The sequence below is a fragment of the Varanus komodoensis genome, unplaced genomic scaffold (assembly GCF_004798865.1).
Source record: "Varanus komodoensis strain SLA01 unplaced genomic scaffold, ASM479886v1 scaffold26, whole genome shotgun sequence".
NCBI lineage: Eukaryota > Metazoa > Chordata > Lepidosauria > Squamata > Varanidae > Varanus > Varanus komodoensis.
Window position 1 is genome coordinate 7,731,663 of NW_025335684.1, and position 17,818 is coordinate 7,749,480.

Sequence of the window (17,818 nt, forward strand, 5' to 3'; positions counted from 1 at the left end):
ACAGCAGGGTTGGCTGCCATAGTAATTTCCTGCCAGAATGACAGGTTTCTGTGTGCCATGGTTTTAAATTCACAGTTTGGAATATTTTATAACATCCTCTAATTGCTTATGAAAGGATTATATGAGAAGTAGCTATCTTCGATTTTGATCATATATTTCTTTAGGGGATCTCCCTCAGGTCCACTTCTCCGCCAGAAAGCATCCTGGATCAGAAAAACAAGGCCATGGCTGGTCTCAGGCTTACAATCTTGAAAGACACAACACCCAAGGGAAAATAGTGGGGACAGAAGAGGAAAAATACTGTATCAAATAAACCATTTCTATTGGTTTAAACTAACTAAAAAATATTAGTTGCTTTATAGCTGTTACAGCTCCGAGGGCGACATACAACAAAGACACGAAATAAAAAATATGATTACCCACCCCCTGCAAAAATTGTTAATAGAATACCAAATAGCATCATATTAACGGTCAAATCTGAGCTGTAATCCTTATACAAAAATGTATATATTATTAAATACATTTGTATTCCACCAAATAGCCCAGTGGCTCTCTGTATGATTAACACACTTATACATACTTACCCAGGAGTAAATCCTATTAAACTCAATGGAATTTTGTACTATATGGGCAATACTGAAGAAAGGCAAGGGCGTTATTGAGAATCACCAGTCAGAGTTGTGAATGTTTCCCATTTCCGAAAGCCAGAATAATTTCTAGAAACCACGCCAAGGCCCTTCTGCTTTTCAGCTGTTAGAAAGAACATCTGGAAAACTGCCTTCCTCAATCATTCTGTTGATAAGAGCTGCTTTTACTGTGAGAATGAAACTGTTTGCCTTCCTGGGGAAAGGAACAATTCAGTCTCTCTGAGAAAAATGAGAGGAACTTCATAAAATGCATGGCAAGCGCTGTTGTCTTTTGCTCTCAGCCTAGGGAGAGAAATCAATGTATTGCTCAGCCAGATCCACTGAGAGTCCTCTGGCCTATTCAGGGACCCAAAATCGCCACAGCTCAAGGGGGTACAAGTTTTATTTTGCTTGTTGATATTCTGCATCCATATTTCATCAGTTTATTCAATAAACGGTGTATTGGCATCAATAACAGGTAGTTTTAGTTCTTCCTAAGCACCCCCAAATGCTGGGAACAATAGATGGCAAAAGAAGAAGGGGGTAGAAGAGGATGAGGTGGCTGGATGGGGTCACTGAAGCAGTCGGCGTGAGCTTGAGTGGACTCCGGGGGATGGCGGAGGACAGGAAGGCCTGGAGGAAGGTTGTCCATGGGGTCACGATGGGTCGGACACGACTTCACGACTAACAAAACATCCCCAAATCTAAAGTGGGTGCCTTGGCTTGATCTAGAGTTAAAATAAATTTGCTTCTGAGTAGGTGCTGACCAGAGATAGCCCACTGGGAGTATACAGTCAAAAGAACATTAACAGTTTAATCAGACATACAGGAAATACACGTGGCATGTAGACAGTCCTCAAAAGGGACTACCCACATGGAGTCTGTACAAGAAGCTTTTATCACCTATCAGTTGCATGCACATTTTGGGGAGGGTGGGGGATCCTTTAGGCAGTTTGCTAGAGGCCCATGAGAGTCAAACAAAAGGGCTGAATGAGTTAAGACAACACAACACAAAAAGAAGGCTTCTCAGGACAGATAAGCATTAGCGTGTCTAAGGTGTGCCCCCAGAGAGACCTTTCAGCATCTTTACGGTGTGGACGGGGAGCAAGACCTGCAACAGGACTCCTGATCTCATTCTGAAGTCTAAAGCTTTTCCTACAAAGTCAAGCTTTTGGCAACCATATTATGGCAGAGTTTTTCTTTGCTTTGGCCTGGCACTATGCACTGGGTTGAGAACACGAAGTCAGTTGCGGCCTGTGAGGAATGGCACGGGTCAACTAATGCACCATTTCTACCTTCTTGGTAAATGATGAACAGGCGTGGAGATCTTTCATACCTACACATACAAGGAGGATGTGACTCAGCGGAAAGTGATCAAAGTCTGCATGTACATTAACAGCTGAGTCATTCTCACACCCCGGGGTCAAGACTTTGCCTTTGTGAGGACAGGCAAAGCCAGTGGGGAGAAGAGATTGAGTTGCTAAAGCTATAACTTCGTGTGAAATTGCCAAAAAAGCAAAGGAAAGAAGCTGATTCCTGTGAGGCGTAGAGCTATTTCTGAACGAGAGGATGGGATTGCAAATGACTCAGAAGCAAAATTATTGCTTTGAGAGCCGCATCAGGTTGGCTGAAATGCATCCTTGCTTTCTCCTCTTGTCTTGCTTAGGCTTAACAACTCTGAGGAAATTGTGTTTGAAGTGCAGCTTGCAAGAACTGTGCAAAAGCAGAGAGAACCTCCCAGGGCGAGACAGTGGATCAAACGTAAGAGCAGGACCAGCCCAAGATAAGATGGCTTCCTTGTTTAAAAATCAGCCTGATAGACACTGGAATGCAGCTTCAGCGCTGGCAACGGTCAGGATGTCTCAACCGCACCTTTCGTCAGTGACCTCAACAGGGGTGGAGGAGCCAGGTCACAAGGAGTGGAATATATTGCTCTCCAGCATCGCACTGGCTGCCTTCCAGTTTCTTCCCCTTGCCCCACATGGCCACAGCTGCCATTCTAGCACCAGTGAGTGGCCAGCAAGCCCACTCAGCTCAGCTAGACTTAACTTCTCAGCGTATATGTCAACAGGTGCCTGTTATTATGGAACAGCTGGTAAGGTCAAGAAAGCTCTCTTTAGCAACTTTCCTCTCCCACTCATACCTTTTGTTAATAAAAGTTTGAGCCAACCCTTGCCGGCTCCAGCACCCCCATGTGAATGGGGCAGATGGGTGCAGAACAAACCTAGTTTTCTCCTCCTTTTTGATAGCTCCTGTGGGACACTTGGCCAGATCTTAAGACCTCCGAGAGTCAGCGTGGTTCAATGGTTGGAGAAGAGGTAAGCAACCTGGCACCTTCAGATGGTTTGGACTACAACTCCCATAATCCATTACCATACTGGCTGGGTTTGTGGGAGCTGTAGTCCAAGAGAGCACAAGGTTGTCCCTATTCAGCCACAAGGCTTCCTGGGCAACAGTGGCCTGCTAGCCTTGTTTCTTAGCTTTACCTACCCTGCAGGGTTGTTCGGAGGATACAAAATTAGACAGGAGGACCATGTACACCATCTTACATTCCTTGGAGCAAAGGTCAAATAATAAAGGATCCATTTCATTTGGAGTGTTGAAATCCAATCTACTTCTAGACCGACTGCTTGACCTGGTCTGATCTGATTGCTGCCTTGAATATAACATTCAAGGCAATACTCCAGGTCTTTTATCTAGGAACTGATGTCATACACTACAGCTTCTGTGTAGCCCAAAGTGCCTGACCTTGCCCCATCTTGAAAGCTAAGCAGCATTGGGCCTGGCAGAAATCTGGATGGGTGACTTCAGTGTTGGGAACCAGCCAGAAAGCTTTGGCTGTGGGCGCTGTTGTTGTTGTTGTTAGTCGCGAAGTCGTGCCCGACCCATCACGACCCCATGGACAACATTCCTGCAGGCCTTCCTGTCCTCCACCATCCCCGGACTCCACCTAAGCTCATGCCGGCTGCTTCAGTGACTCCATCCAGCCACCTCATTCTCTGCCTTCCACCTTCTACTTTTGCCATCTATTCCCAGCATTAGACTCTTCTCAAGCGAGTCCTTCCTTCTCATTAGGTGGCCAAAGTATTTGAGTTTCATTTTCAGGATCTGGCCTTCTAAAGAGCAGTCAGGGTTGATCTCCTCTAGGACTGACCGGTTTGATCGCCTTGCAGTCCAAGGGACTCGCAGGAGTCTCCTCCGGCACCACAATTCAAAGGCCTCAATCCTTTTGCGCTCAGCCTTCCTTTTGGTCCAGTTTTCACAGGCATACATTGCAACTGGGAAAACCATAGCCTTGACTATACGCACTTTTGTTGGCAGGGTGATGTCTCTGCTTTTTAGTATGCTGTCTAGATTTGCCATAGCTTTCCTCCCCAGGAGCAAACTTTCCTCCCCCAGGAAATCTTTTAATTTCTTGGCTGCAGTCTCCCTCTGCAGTGATCTTGGAGCCCAGGAAAATAAAATCTGTCACTACCTCCATTTCTTCCCCTTCTATTTGCCAGGAAGTGAGAGGACCGGATGCCATGATCTTAGTTTTCATAATGTTGAGTTTCAAGCCAACTTTTGCGCTCTCTTTCTTCACCTGCATCAAGAGGCTCTTTAGTTCCTCTTCACTTTCTGCCACAAGAGTGGTATCATCTGCATATCTGAGTTGTTGATATTTCTCCCAGCATTCTTAATTCCAACTGATGATTCATCTAGCCCCGCATTTCTCATGATGTGTATGGGCACTATAGAAATGTAATTAATAACAACAATCTTTTTCCTCTCGGTTTCCTGATGCGGCAAGAGACCCATTGTCATTAAGCTGGGGCAGCGGCACGTCACAACCAAATGTGGCCACCAGGTGGCGTGCCAGCAGCAGCAGCCCCGTGGGACCATCCATCCATCCGAATCCAGTTTTGCACAGTTAACTTCAAGAGGTCAGTGGAATGCATTTGTGTGCCATTTGCTTCTCAGTGAGGGTGGCCCCTGATGAATTGCCAAAAGAAAGGACAAAAGAGTTCTCTGATGTTCATGTGCTGAGTTACATGCAGAGATGCAATTTATAATTTAAGTAAGAACACGGTGCATCCGATTGCAGTGTGAGATTTTGGACTGCGTGAGCTGTATGCCTTCCTGGTCATTCTGTTGTTCTGGGGATGACTGATGATGCCTCATCTTTGCTTCTCTGAAATTCCAGTTTAATTAAAATAGTCTCTACCTATTTCCTTATGGTGATATTTGGAGTAATGCCCCATCACTCCCTCTAATATCCAGTTAAGGTGGTGGATTCCAACAGAAACGGAGCTACGGGGGGCTCACTAAGAGGGCATTTGTGGGATTGGTCAGGGACCAGGAAAAGGGAAAAGGAATGCAAATTAATCCAGACAAGACAAACAGTTGAAAGACGGGTCAAGTTATGCCTGTTTTGCATGGGGCTGCACTGCTCTTGCGAAACCGCTTTGGGGCATGGCCACCCCACCCACGAAGCAGGTGAGGCACCGACATGAGGCAGCAAAGGCAGAGGAGTGGCCAAGTGCACAAACTGCCCTGCCCTGCCCAGCCCAGTAACCCCACCACCGCCCCACCAGCTCCAGTGGGTGCTCGGAAGGACACACCCAGACGCTCTCTTACCACGGCATTTGCCGCAGGGAGGGGGCGTCCGATGTCCCCTTCAGTGTGCCTCTGGAAGCAACAGCTGTGGTGTCCCAGAAGACCTAGAAACAGTAACAGCAAATCAGAAGGGGCCTCCCGGGCCATCTAGTCTGACCCCCGGCTCCAGCCAGCTCTGCTCACAACATGCCCACCATGTGCATGTCTAGCCTATCCTTGAACACCCTCACCGATGGGGCCTCAGCCACCTCCCGTGGAAGCCCATTCCATACCCTGGGGGTCCTAACCATCAGGAAGTACTTCCCGGCCTCCAACCTCTTGGCTCCCTGAGCTAGGCTCCGTTGGAGTGCGTCCTGCCCTCCTCTGCATGGGAGAACAGGTCTCTACCCATCTCCATGTGACACCCCCTCACATACCTCCATGTCGCCAGCAGATCCCCTCTGAGTCTCCTCTTCTCCAGGCTGAAGAGACCCAGTTCCCTCAGTCTCGCCTCGTACAGCCTCCCCTGCAATCCGGCCACCGTCCTTGTGGCCCTACGCTGCACCAATTCCAGCCTGTAATGGGGAACCCCGAATTAAACACAATACTCCAGTTGCAGGCGCACCAGCATAGTACAGAGCAGCAGTAATACCTCTCTCAATCTGGAAGCCACGCTTCCGACCTGGGTGAGCAGCGGCAAGAGGCGGGAAGATACTTCTCCCACCTGTGCAGTTCTTGGTGGGTAAGCAAGCTTGAGAAATGCTCGTGTTGGCAAGGGAAGGAAGGCGAGGGGTACGTGCAGGTGCATGTCCTCTCACTATGGGCACTGAGGAAACTGCCCCAGTGTTGAGCGTTCACTGGAAAAGCAACGGAGTATTGCCAAGGAGGACGTGCCTACGTGGCTGGCAGAAACCCTGAGCCAGCCCACTCTTGCTCGGATACAGGGACACAGCCCAATGTTCTGCTCACGTGTTCCTAACACCTGGCATTTTAGACAATATTCAGAAGTGCTCAGGACTGAGTCTGGCTGGTTCCACGATCGTGGGACCACTGCGCCCTGCCTTTGAGCACATGCAAGCGGCAGCTGCAGTCACTCGCGAAGGTTGTTAAATCTTCAGATGCCGTCAATATATCCTGCAGATCCCCTCCGAAATCCCAGTCACGTGAGGAATGGCCAGCCAGCTCCGTCCATTCCCCATCTGCAAATGGAGATACTCCAAGCAAGCAATCTTTAGGACTCTGAAAAGTACCGTATTTGCATATTTTGGATTGCTGCCACCTGCGACAGGTTTGCTGTCCCGTCCGGGCTGCTGGGCCCAGTGGGGCAGGCCCAGCCCTGCAACCATTTAAGGGTGGTTCGATTTAGCAAAGTTTAAATGCAAGCAAAAGGTCAAAGCGCAGCCCAGAGGAGCGTCTCAGCAAGAAGATGGGCAACAAAGGAGATCTGTCCAAGAACAGGCTGGGCTTCGAGGTTTGAAGAGCTAAAAGAACAGTGCTTTTAACACACATGTTCCAGGCTAACACTGAGGCTTGCAAAGTGGAACGCCCGATGCCGAGCCAGAACATCAGAAACTCTTGGAAGAAGCCCTTCTAGTGAGGAGGGTGTTGCTCCTGAGGAGTCCCTAGAGCTCCAGAGAGCAGTGCCATCTCTACAGGGCCGGCGGCTCTCTTTCCCGGGAACCCTGGTTCTTACTTGTCTTCTGGGCTGGGCTAATTAATACAAAATTAGAGAAAAGGACTTTCTGACGGATAAGAGGTTTGCAGCTTCTACACAGGTATTGTCTGTGACAATGACTTGTCCGTGTTTCTGGCGTTTCCGTATGAAATAAAGTCTTGCTGAAAGAATTGGTGTCTGTTCCAGTTTGTGCTTTAACCCTTTGGCGCATCCATTTCTCAGCTAATTCTCATAATTCACAAGAATGTCTTTTCAGCATTTTTCAAAGATGTTCCAGTTTTCCATGCACAGACTGACTCAGACCAAGGCGCTTTTTAAAAGTGTTGGCAGAAGTGTGATTTTACAGTGACATTTGCTAAAAATACCATGTGTGTGATTTCCAAACTTCAGGGGGGGGGGGGGGGGAGACATGTTTTGCATGGCCAAAAAAGAGGAAATGCATCACACATGCCTCTGAAAAAGGGACAAATCAAGCACAAAATTGCCTCCTATGTGCATATTCTGATTTATACAGATAGATGCATATTTAGACATTGATACTATAATTTAAACACAGATCTGAATAAGGTCCACAGAATGAAGATGACCGAGAGATGAAGATCAGGGATGCTTTAGCCCAGGTTGTCCAGGGGCTGAATGCTGACAGACCATTCCTAGGCTGCTGAGTTCTCCCTTTTTATTCTTCTATATGGCAATGTGGTATAATGGTTAGAGTGCTGCACTGGTGCTCAGAAGTCCTGGATTCTAGTCCTTCAGGGCTATGATGCTGATTGTGTGGCCGGGCTCCCATGCTCAGCCTAACCTCCCTCACAGGGTTGTTCTGAGGATAAAATGGAGTGGAGGAGAAAGGTTATGTAACCCACCTTGTTCCTACCTTGGAGGGGAGACATGCAGGCTATAGATGTAATTCCCTCCTTCATTCATTAGTGACTTCTAAATTCACCTCTGTTATTTAAGGCACAAGGGCAGCCTGTGTTGTGGGCCCTAGAACAGATAAAATGATTAAGATTAGGATTAGGATTAGGATTAAGGTTGGGGTTGGGGTTGGGGCTTGCATCAGTCCAGGCCATGTTCCTTTATCCCAGCTTCTGTTAGGTGACAACATTCGTGGTGGAACTGGACGCAGGACCCCAAGTTATCTCCCTGGTGTCTCAGTTACGAATTTCCATCAAGACTAGTCATGAACACCAGTCTAACTTTTCTAAATCACCTTCTTCCCAACAGTGCAATTTAAAACTAAAACGACGTTTGCATTCACACCAAGATTTCGTACCATTTTAGTGCAAGGCCTCAGAGCTTATTCCAGTTATAGCTAATTTCCTACCTTTTCTTTCCTACCTTGAAAGGGAAGGTGGGTTGCAAAGGGGGAAAGGCAGAAGCGGAGAGTCTTGGGCTGCAGTTTATATGCATAAGACACACGTGGGCTTAGACCAGAGAGGTCTGCAGTCGGGCCCAACTCTGTGCCCTCTGTGACTCCCCAGACGGGGGCGCTCAAGTCTTGCTGCTCCACAGCTCCCTCCCCCAGTGGCAGGAAAAGGAACTGCAGCCAGTCAGCCCGGAAGGAAACAGGTGACCTGAAACGCCCACCGGCATCCCGCTGCCTCACCTTCCTGAAGAGTTACCTCCGTTCATGATCATACACTCACACATGGGCAATATATTTATTATTCAACTTATATTCCACTATACAAGTCCGAAGACTCTCTAATCAGATCTCTTAGAATCCTGAAAGCCAATGTGGTTCCCTGGTTAGAGAAGCGGTAGGCATCTCCAGATGGTTTGGACTACAACCCCCATAATCCATTATCATTGGTGATATTGGCCAGGCTTATGGGAGTTGCAGTCCAAAAAATGTGGAGGGTACTGGCCTGCCTACCCCTATTCGGCCTGAGTGACAGCCGCCTGGTCCTTTTTTTTCAGCCCAACATACCTTGCAGGGTTGTTGTGAAGATATAACATTGGGCAGGTCAGACCATGTGGACCATCTTGTATCCCTTAGAGGAAAGGTCAAAGATCACCATGATAAAGGATCTTTTTCCTTTGGGACGTTGAAATTCCAGCTCTGGATTTAATGGTCTTTTAGCGACCCCACTTTTTACGTAATACTTCCAAATGTTGTAACCCAGCAATGGTAAGTACGGCAATGCCAGGCAGACTATGGGGATGAAATATCTGGGAACCTAGATGCAGCTCAAGGCCATGGGATGTAAACCCCTGAATGATTCTACATGCTCTGAATGATTCCCTATCTGTGCCAAGTTTGCTTTCAGCCATGCCCAGAAATTCTGGCTTCGCTTTGAGAAAACACAAAATAAATTAACTTAAAAGACGTCTGCTCACCAAGAGCTGAACATTCTAGGCAAAAAGGAACCATTAGAATGGGTCTTTGTCCTTGACCCCTTTCCAGACTGGGGCTGCTGCAGACACTTGTGGGTGCGACGCAGAAATAGCTGTCTGGCATCGCTGCTTCCGCAGCCCAGCTGAGCCCCGGCTAATGCCAGATATTCCTAGGAAAATGCCCAGAGAACAACTGCCAGGATTGCTTGCAGACCAAGGAACCAAGAGCCACAGATGTGCTGTTCACAGCCCCAGGCAGGAAAGTCACCACTCCGTGGAGAATCACCAGGCCATGCAAATTCCAAACCCAGATTTGCTTGAGCTTTGGCGGAGTGAAGGTGGAGTGAAGCTCAGATTTGCCTGAGCTTTGGTGGAGTGAAGATGCCAACGTGAGGAGCAGGGGGTTAACACCATGAAATACAGTAGCATCCCATAATACTCTCCTGACTGCACAGTGTAGGAGCTGAGTATAGGTTGCTGTGCCCCTAGAGGGCAGCCCTGGATAAGTTAGGAGGCAGCAAAGCAAAGCAAAGCTTGTGGAAAGTTTAGGCTGGGCAGAGGGGTCTGTTGCTTTCCCCCAGAATTCAGAGAAGCTCGAGGTCTTTCCACCTCATTTCCCAGGAATCTGGAGGCAGCCCAATTCACCGACTGGGAGCCTCATGGCTGAACTCTACCTGGGGATGCCTTTGCAGGATACCTAACAGACCACCTCTCCCTAAATATCCTCTGCTAATTTTTAAAATCTTCAGAGAAGGCCTTGGTGCCCATTCGACAGCATGTCCCATCTTGGGAGCAGGTCCTTTTAGGATTGGCCCCCACCCTCTGAAGCACCTTCCACTCATGCTGCTCTGGAGGCAGAAATTGTGGTATTTTTTAAACACTTCCTGAAAAAGAAGGTCTTTGAAGAAGTTCTTCAGTGCTTATTCTAGGTTAGGGGAAGAATTTGTGAAATGAAAGTGAAACTTTCCATCTTGGCCTGTCTGAGATAGTGTTGTTGTGGCATTTACATTTACCTGTATTAGTATTATTTTATTTATTTATTTATTTTTCGATTTATATCCTGCCTTTTTCCTACAAAGGGCTCAAGGCAGCTTACATCTCCTCCTTCATCTTATCCCCACAACAACAACCCTGTGAGGTAGGCTGGGCTGAGTGTCTGTGACTGGCCCAAAGTCCCCCAGTTGGCTTCATGGCTGAGCGGGGACTCGAACCCAGATCGCCTGAGTCCCAGTCCCATGCTCTTCACCACTACGCCACACTGTGCTGAGTATGTTTTTGCATTGATTTGGAGTGGGGGACTCGGATTCCATTACATTAACAAAGAATTTCTGCATTTCTTTGTGAGGATTTTTTTTAAAAAAATTGCAGTGGAAAATGACGCATGCATTTAAACAACATACAAACACAAACACAACTCCCAGGAATGACTGCACCAACATGGGTTGTACGTTATTTCTCCTCTGGGATGTAAGCTGTTGTGTAATAACAACTCGATGCTGGGGAAATAGCTTGGTTGCTTGAAGAAGCATGCAGTTTGCTTATGAACTTTCAGTCTCCATTGAGTATAGAGACCATATAAGTACAGAAACTGAAGTTGTTAAAGATCCTGGTTTAAATCAGACTGATGTTTGCATGTGTCTCATGAGCTTCCGCATGCTGGAGAGCCGATGGCTGCCTCCAAGAATGACTCATTCCAGAAGAATGTGGGTATCAAAATGCACAGATCTCTCCAGCAGCTCCTCCTCGCCCGCCCGCCCGCCCGCCCGGAGTTGATGGAATTCCTGTTTCTTGCTGATACAAATTTACACTCACCAGGGGGGGAAGTGCCGGTGTCATGCCTCTCTCTCTCCTGGATCATGTCCAGTTACTCTGCTTATCATTATGTAACTTAATCAAGGGCAACCCAATACCATCAGACAAAATTAGAATCTCTTGCATGCATTTGCTCACAGTTGGTTATTTGCACAGAATAATATAAATACTGTCACACATGTGTGCTCTTTCTTGCTCGCTCGCTCTCTCTCTCTCCCTCTCTCATCCCCATGTTGGGATAAACCTGTAAGATGATGCTTATGAGGATATATAGCCGTTTTTCCGAATGCGTCCTTAAAGGGCCTTCCATTCCATTCTAATAGTCCAAAATTGAGTCTCAGCCTTCTGAGGATTCATTCATCTCATTTCCTTTCCTGCAATTGCCATCATTGGCCGTACCCATTAAAAGGAACGTTTGGATGCTGTGTCTTCAGCCACTACTAGTATATGCAGTTCACAAAGAAGAGAACTCTAAGGAAAAACCAATAGGAAAAGCTTTAAAATCACAGTTGTGCTGTGTGTACTGGCATCAGAATTCTGCATAATGGGACAAATGAATGGCTGGGCACAGCACTTTTGACCTAACCATCCTTTGTTTTTAATTATTTCATTGTCTTTTATACATGCACACACACACACACCTTGAAGAGAAAAGATAGGCAAGGTGGCTACAGTTACCAACCATCTTCATTTACCCAGAATGCTCCTGGGCCTTGACATATAGCCCAGAAGCATGCTGGAGAAATCAAAATGGAGGCTGCTGAAGCTGCATTACCCAATACTTTTCCGGAGAGGGCTAGGCAACCTGCGACTGCTGGTCCAGGTGGGGGCCACCACTAGGAAGGAACTGCTGGGGCAGTGCTGGTCCATGGCCTTTCAAACTTGGTTGTCTTTTTTAAAAAAAAAGACAAAAAAAACCAGAACAAAGCTGCAGTGTGCACAGGACTTACCCCCTGGCCTAAGATGGCTCTTAGGACAAGCCTTCTGAGGATGTTGTGTTCATGCTGGCTGGGCCTTTCACAGCAGCAATTCATTCTGAAAAGAGCAGGCGAGAACCTTGCCAGAATTTTGCTTGGGGGAGCCTTCTCGGCCCTTGATTTCCACAGGCAAACGTCATCTGTTTGTGCCAATAATTTATAAGGGTATGCCCTTCCCATAAACCTTGACTCTCTCACTTCAGCCGTCAGCGCCTCCTGCAAACAGGGATGGAATTTCCCTGGCGCAGAGCTGGGAACACGGTGGAGACTCTGCGCCGTACTTGTCCCCGCGGGGAAGCCTCATCTTACGCTGCAGCTTCATGTGTGATCCTGGGCCAAAGTGTCAGAGTGAGGGTTTCTGAGCAGAGCTGCCAAAACAGCGTCTATTTTGAGAACCCTCTACTGAAGGGAACCTACCTTGCCTCAGAGCTCTGTCAAATGCGAGGGGCTTCCCACAGAGATGGTCGACGGGTCCCCCCCCCCCCGTGTCAGAGGTAGAAAATCCAAAATGGCATGTGGTGGACCTGTGAAATAATGAAAAAAAAATTGGAAACGGACACATGCAGAAATGCAGAAAATCTTTAAAATTATGTTTCCCATGAGTTCCAAGAATATGCCTTTATAAGCATAAGAATAGTGCCAGAGACCTTTTCAAAGAATATCTTAGAGTTATTTAAGTCTATGGCAACTGCAGCAAGAATCACAATTACTTCTAAATGGAGTAGAATTGGAGCCCCCAACAACTGAAGAATGGAGAAATAGATTAGCAGAATATGTTGTCATGGCAAAGTTAACTATGTGAGCGGAAGACCTTTAGAAGAATTTAATGATAAATGGAAATTTTATTATCCTCAGCATGATTAATGGGCTCTGGGGGGAGATTAGAAAAGAAAAAAAAGCAGTAGAGAATTTGAGGTGATTAGAAGATTTGTTGTTATATAGATTAATGATTTCTTTTTGCTTAAACTCTCATAGAGTTGAAAGACAGGAAGATAGATAGATTTGCGGGAGCTGAATGTATAGGTTGTATATCTGTACAATTCCCTTGGCAACTTTGTTCACCTTGTTTATCTTCGCTTGTTTTGTTCATTTTAGTTTGCTCTGTTTCACATTCTATTTTGTGTAAATGTTTATGTTAAGAAAATAAAAATAAAGAAAAGAAAATCCAAAATGGCATCTAACTATCTTCAGCTGTCTCTGGGGAGCTTCTCCCATGTCAGGTAACTTGGAGGGCCCAGATCATTTTGTGTTATTGTTGTCCTTTCAAGCAAAACTGCTTTTGTTGCCTCAGATGTGTGCACTCACAAGTGAGAAATCGGAAGTGCACGATGAAGGCATCACGCAGAGAAACCCGACTGGCTCTCTTAGCAGAACAGTTCTCATTCTTTTAAAAGCCAGGTTGCTGCTGCCGTCCATGCTGGATCCATGAAGCAACTTTCTTGATCAAATCTTCCCTGCAGACCCATCAGACTCAGAACAAACCTCTGGTTAGCTTCATGGAAAACACGAAGCCCACAGTCGAAAGTACGGTTAGATATCATGCATCTTGTGATGGGTGAGGGATGCTGGGAATGGTAAGATTTTTTTCTACACCTGCCGGCCTAGGACTATGCTATAAAAGAGCAGTCCTGTGTCCTGGAAATATATTTGCGTTAGAAACAACTTAAGAAAAGACAGGTGGATGGGTGAAAAGAGACAGGATGCAAAGTCCCCATTACAATAAGGGGCAGGCAAACTGACTGTACGAAGAGGGAAGAACTGATCAAAGTGCTAGCCAGGCCTGAGACGTATGCAGTCTCAAAGGAAAGTACCACAAGTCCAAGCATTCCCAGTCAGCCACGCTGGGAATGTTGCATGAGCTATGTGGGCTGATGAAGGACTTTTGTGCCACCTGATGAGAAGGAAGGAGTCCCTGGAGAAGAGCCTAATGCTGGGAACAATGGATGGCAAAAGAAGAAGGGGACGGCAGAGGATGAGGTGGCTGGATGGAGTCACTGAAGCATCGGCGTGAGCTTGGGTGGACTCTGCGGGATGGTGGAGGACAGGAAGGCCTGGAGGAGTGTTGTCCATGGGGTCGCGTTGGGTCGGACACGACTTCGCAACTAACAGCAACAACAAAAAACACGCAAAGGATTGGTAAATGCATGGAGAGAGCTGGGGCAGGTTCACCCCCCCCCCCACTTTTGCATGCTTTTGCTGTAAGAAGATGACTCCTGTTAATATTACGTAAAGGTCTTCTTTAAATCATGCCCCTGTTTTCCGTCTCAAGTGCTGTTGGACAAAACCTATTCCCCAATAGATGGCGGACTGAGCGGAAAGGCATGCAGTTCATGGCCTTCTCCCCTAGGGGGAGAGCAGAAGCATTTCTGCTGAAATTCCAGCCATTATTTCTGCAGATTGGCAGATGCAGATTGCCTGTAATTCTCTGCCTTTGGGAGTTAGTCTGCGATACTCAGAGATGGAGAAGGTTTGATGGGTGGTGTGTGGTGTTTGAGAAGGACTAAGAGAAAGCCAAAGAGAACTGGAATAAGTTGTTGTATCTTGTGGAGTATTCTTGGGGGCCAACACTGGGTGACATTAAGGGGAGTCGTGGGGAGAGGTGAAGGGAGAGACAGCCGTGCTACGAGGAATCCTGGAGATGCTCCTCTCCTTGCAGACCAGGGGGCGAAGGAAGCATGCAGGCCCTCCTGGCCTCCTCAATCCTATTGCCCACCATAGGATGCAGCCATTTGGGATCAGACTGCCCATTACTAGATAAAACGCCCATGCCCGTGCCCCGCTGACACCAGCTCCTAGGAGGTTTTAAAGTAGTCTAACATAAGTAATGCCTGTAGGAAAGAGTCAGCTTGAGGAACTCTGAGTTGCAGTGGCAATGAGTTGCACAGACCCAGAAGCATAAACATATCCTAGCCTATAAATAAGAAACTCGTAGGGGGCACTGCCCCATAAGAAAGCAGTTTCCCCTGAAGTGGTAACATAGTGGGGAGAGGAAATGCCCAATATGTCCCATGCTTCTTTCTTTTTTAATTTCTCTTTTTTAATTTTTTTTTCCTTTTGGTGAGGCATTTCCAATTGTTTGTCAAGGTATAAATGATGACCCTACCTAGAGACTGGGGCAGTGTATCCACTCTGGGTTTTAGTCTGAGCTTCTAGGGAGCTGCCCATCGTGCTGAATCATGTTTAGAAGCATAGACAGCTTATTTAAAGTCCAGGCTGAAATCTGGATATAACACCCCACAAATATTGGAACTACTAGCTATTACTCCCACCTGAGGCATTCTCCTGTAAAGCAGGTACTCTGATTCTGAGCTGCTACCCATCTCTACTTTTAGGGAATATCCTGAAATGACAAAGCAGAAAGGCAATCAGGCCATTTTACAAGCTGCTCTACTTCGGCGGCATTCTTAAAAAGTGTGGATTTGAGGCTTGCAGATCATTCCAGCTTCTCCATCCCATTCCTCTCTTGAATGTAGAAAGCAGGGCCTCAATCTCCAAGTTTTTGTTAAATATAGCCCCAGTCTATCACTATGCATGGAGATATGTGTCAGCTTGAACTGTATTGGCGATCACGTAACACTAAACCTCCGTCAGGTCTCCACAAGCTGCTATAAGATTATTTAGACTTATTTGGTCTGGTCTTTTGGCAAAACGAATAACCATCAGTCCCGTTTTTTTCATCTCTGTGTCACCATGTAATTAGAACAGGAGGAGTGCTAGGCTCTAATATGGCTAATTTTATACTGTGCAAATGATCTGGCTCCATTTTAGGACAGTCCACAAGCAATTTAATACTCAGTTGTTAATTTTAAGGCTATTTAGAGCTCAATCCAATGCATATTTACGCTGCTCTATGTTTCGTTTATTCATTATAAATAAAGAGGGTTTACTCCTTGGAAATTATGCATAAGGTTGCAGTTGTTCAAACCCAATGTTATGCATATTTACTCAGAAGAATAATCTACTGATTTAACAGGACTTACAGGAAACTGTTCCTGGGATAGGAATGGGACCCCCAATTCCATTAACTAAACAAACATTGATCTTCTGTTATCACTGGTGAATAATAATACAGAAGACAAATTTATTTAGAATAGTGGTCCTATGTATATCCTACTTCAAAGTCAATTACAATGATCAGAATGTGTTTCATTTCCAAGTAACCACATTTGAAATTGTGGCATCCGTCCCATTCAGATATCCATAACAAATGAGGTTGCCCAGCTTTTTAAAAAGCAGATCTGCTCCTGCACCTTTAATGACAGCCTTAATATGATGAAGAAGAAGAAGAAACCTGTGATTTATTTTCGTACAGTGCAGATCAAAGGATGATAAAACATTCACTCAGGTATCAGGCTGCTATTTCCAAGGCATAGTAGCTTTAGATAAAAGATAAAATAGCAATAGAAAAAGTAAAACGCAGGTAAAAACAAGTACAGTTTATACACTATTTTCACCCCAATGAGTGACCATTTTTTTCCTAATCTGCACTGCAGTCATAAAAATTTTGGCAATATTTCTGGTCATATAAAAGGAAGCATCCCTTAAACAATTTGATACTGGCGTGGAAGAATTATTCCCATAAGGATCTGTTGTGAAACATGTAATCAATTTCTCTCTGCATTCCTTACAAAAGCTGCAATATAAGAGAACATGTTCCATTGTTTCTACTGTCTAAGCACTACAAGAGCATTTCCAAAGCACAGGTGCTGCCCAGGAAAAGGTCGACAAAGGACATGTTTAGCATAGAAAAGGTACTTTATATGACTTTCAACTAGAGGTGGGTAGCAGTTATATATCCCTTCCAGATTTTAGCCTGAACATTAAAAGAACTATCCACAGTGCTGAATCCTATCCCCAAAATAGAACTTTGGAGCTGGGACTCCAATTTAGTCCTATGGCTCCCAGAAAAGGCCTGGAGGCCACTGGATACTGCCCCAAAGCACCCATACAAGTGAAAACGGAAAGCGCACAATGCTATCCAGTGTTCACCCCACTTAAGAGCAGACCCACAAAAATGAATGGGTCTAAGTAGCATACTTAGACTTTGGATACTACTCCGTAAAGCCCTCCTCTAGAACACAAAGTCATCCCGGAGACTATGAGAACTCAGATTCAGTGGAAATGGGAATGAATCACCTTTCGTGGCCTTCCTCTCACTCCCCAAGGCATCAAAACTGGTCTGCTGACCACCTGCCCTCCCTCTGGGTCTGAGAAGTTCCCTAAGAATGGTGCTAAAGTAAGCATAAGGGATCGGGGGCGGTTGAAAGAGGGGACATCTGATCTGCAAGGTCTGGACAGGAATTTCCTTACTGGCTGAAACAGTAGAGCGCTGGCTAAATTGTCCATTTCATCAGACGGATTGAAAAGGTCTTAAATTAAGCAGCAGAGTGGAAACCCTAGTGAAATTTGGTGGAGCGCTGTCAAGGGTCACCGAGGCGAGCACTTCAGAAAAGCCCTCCTAGGTCGAATCCGTGTCACTGTCAGTCAACGGTTGTTATGCAAACAGATTCTCCCCAGAATAGCCTCCCGAGAAGCATCAGTGAAAACTCTTTTGGCCATTGGAAGAGAGCGCTGAGATGCTAAAAGCTGACTAGGTGAACCTCTACCGAGTTTCTTCCCCCAGTAGGAGGTATTATAATTTCGTTAATTCGTTTCTGTAGGTGTGTGTGGGGTTGGGTGGACTCCAGGAGAAGGTGGAGGGCAGGAGAACCTGGAGGATTGTTGTCCGTGGTGTTGGGAAGAGTCGGGTGCGACTTTGAACCACAAAGTTAGTTTCTGTACTGCCCCTAAGCCCAAACAGATCTCTTTGTGCATCT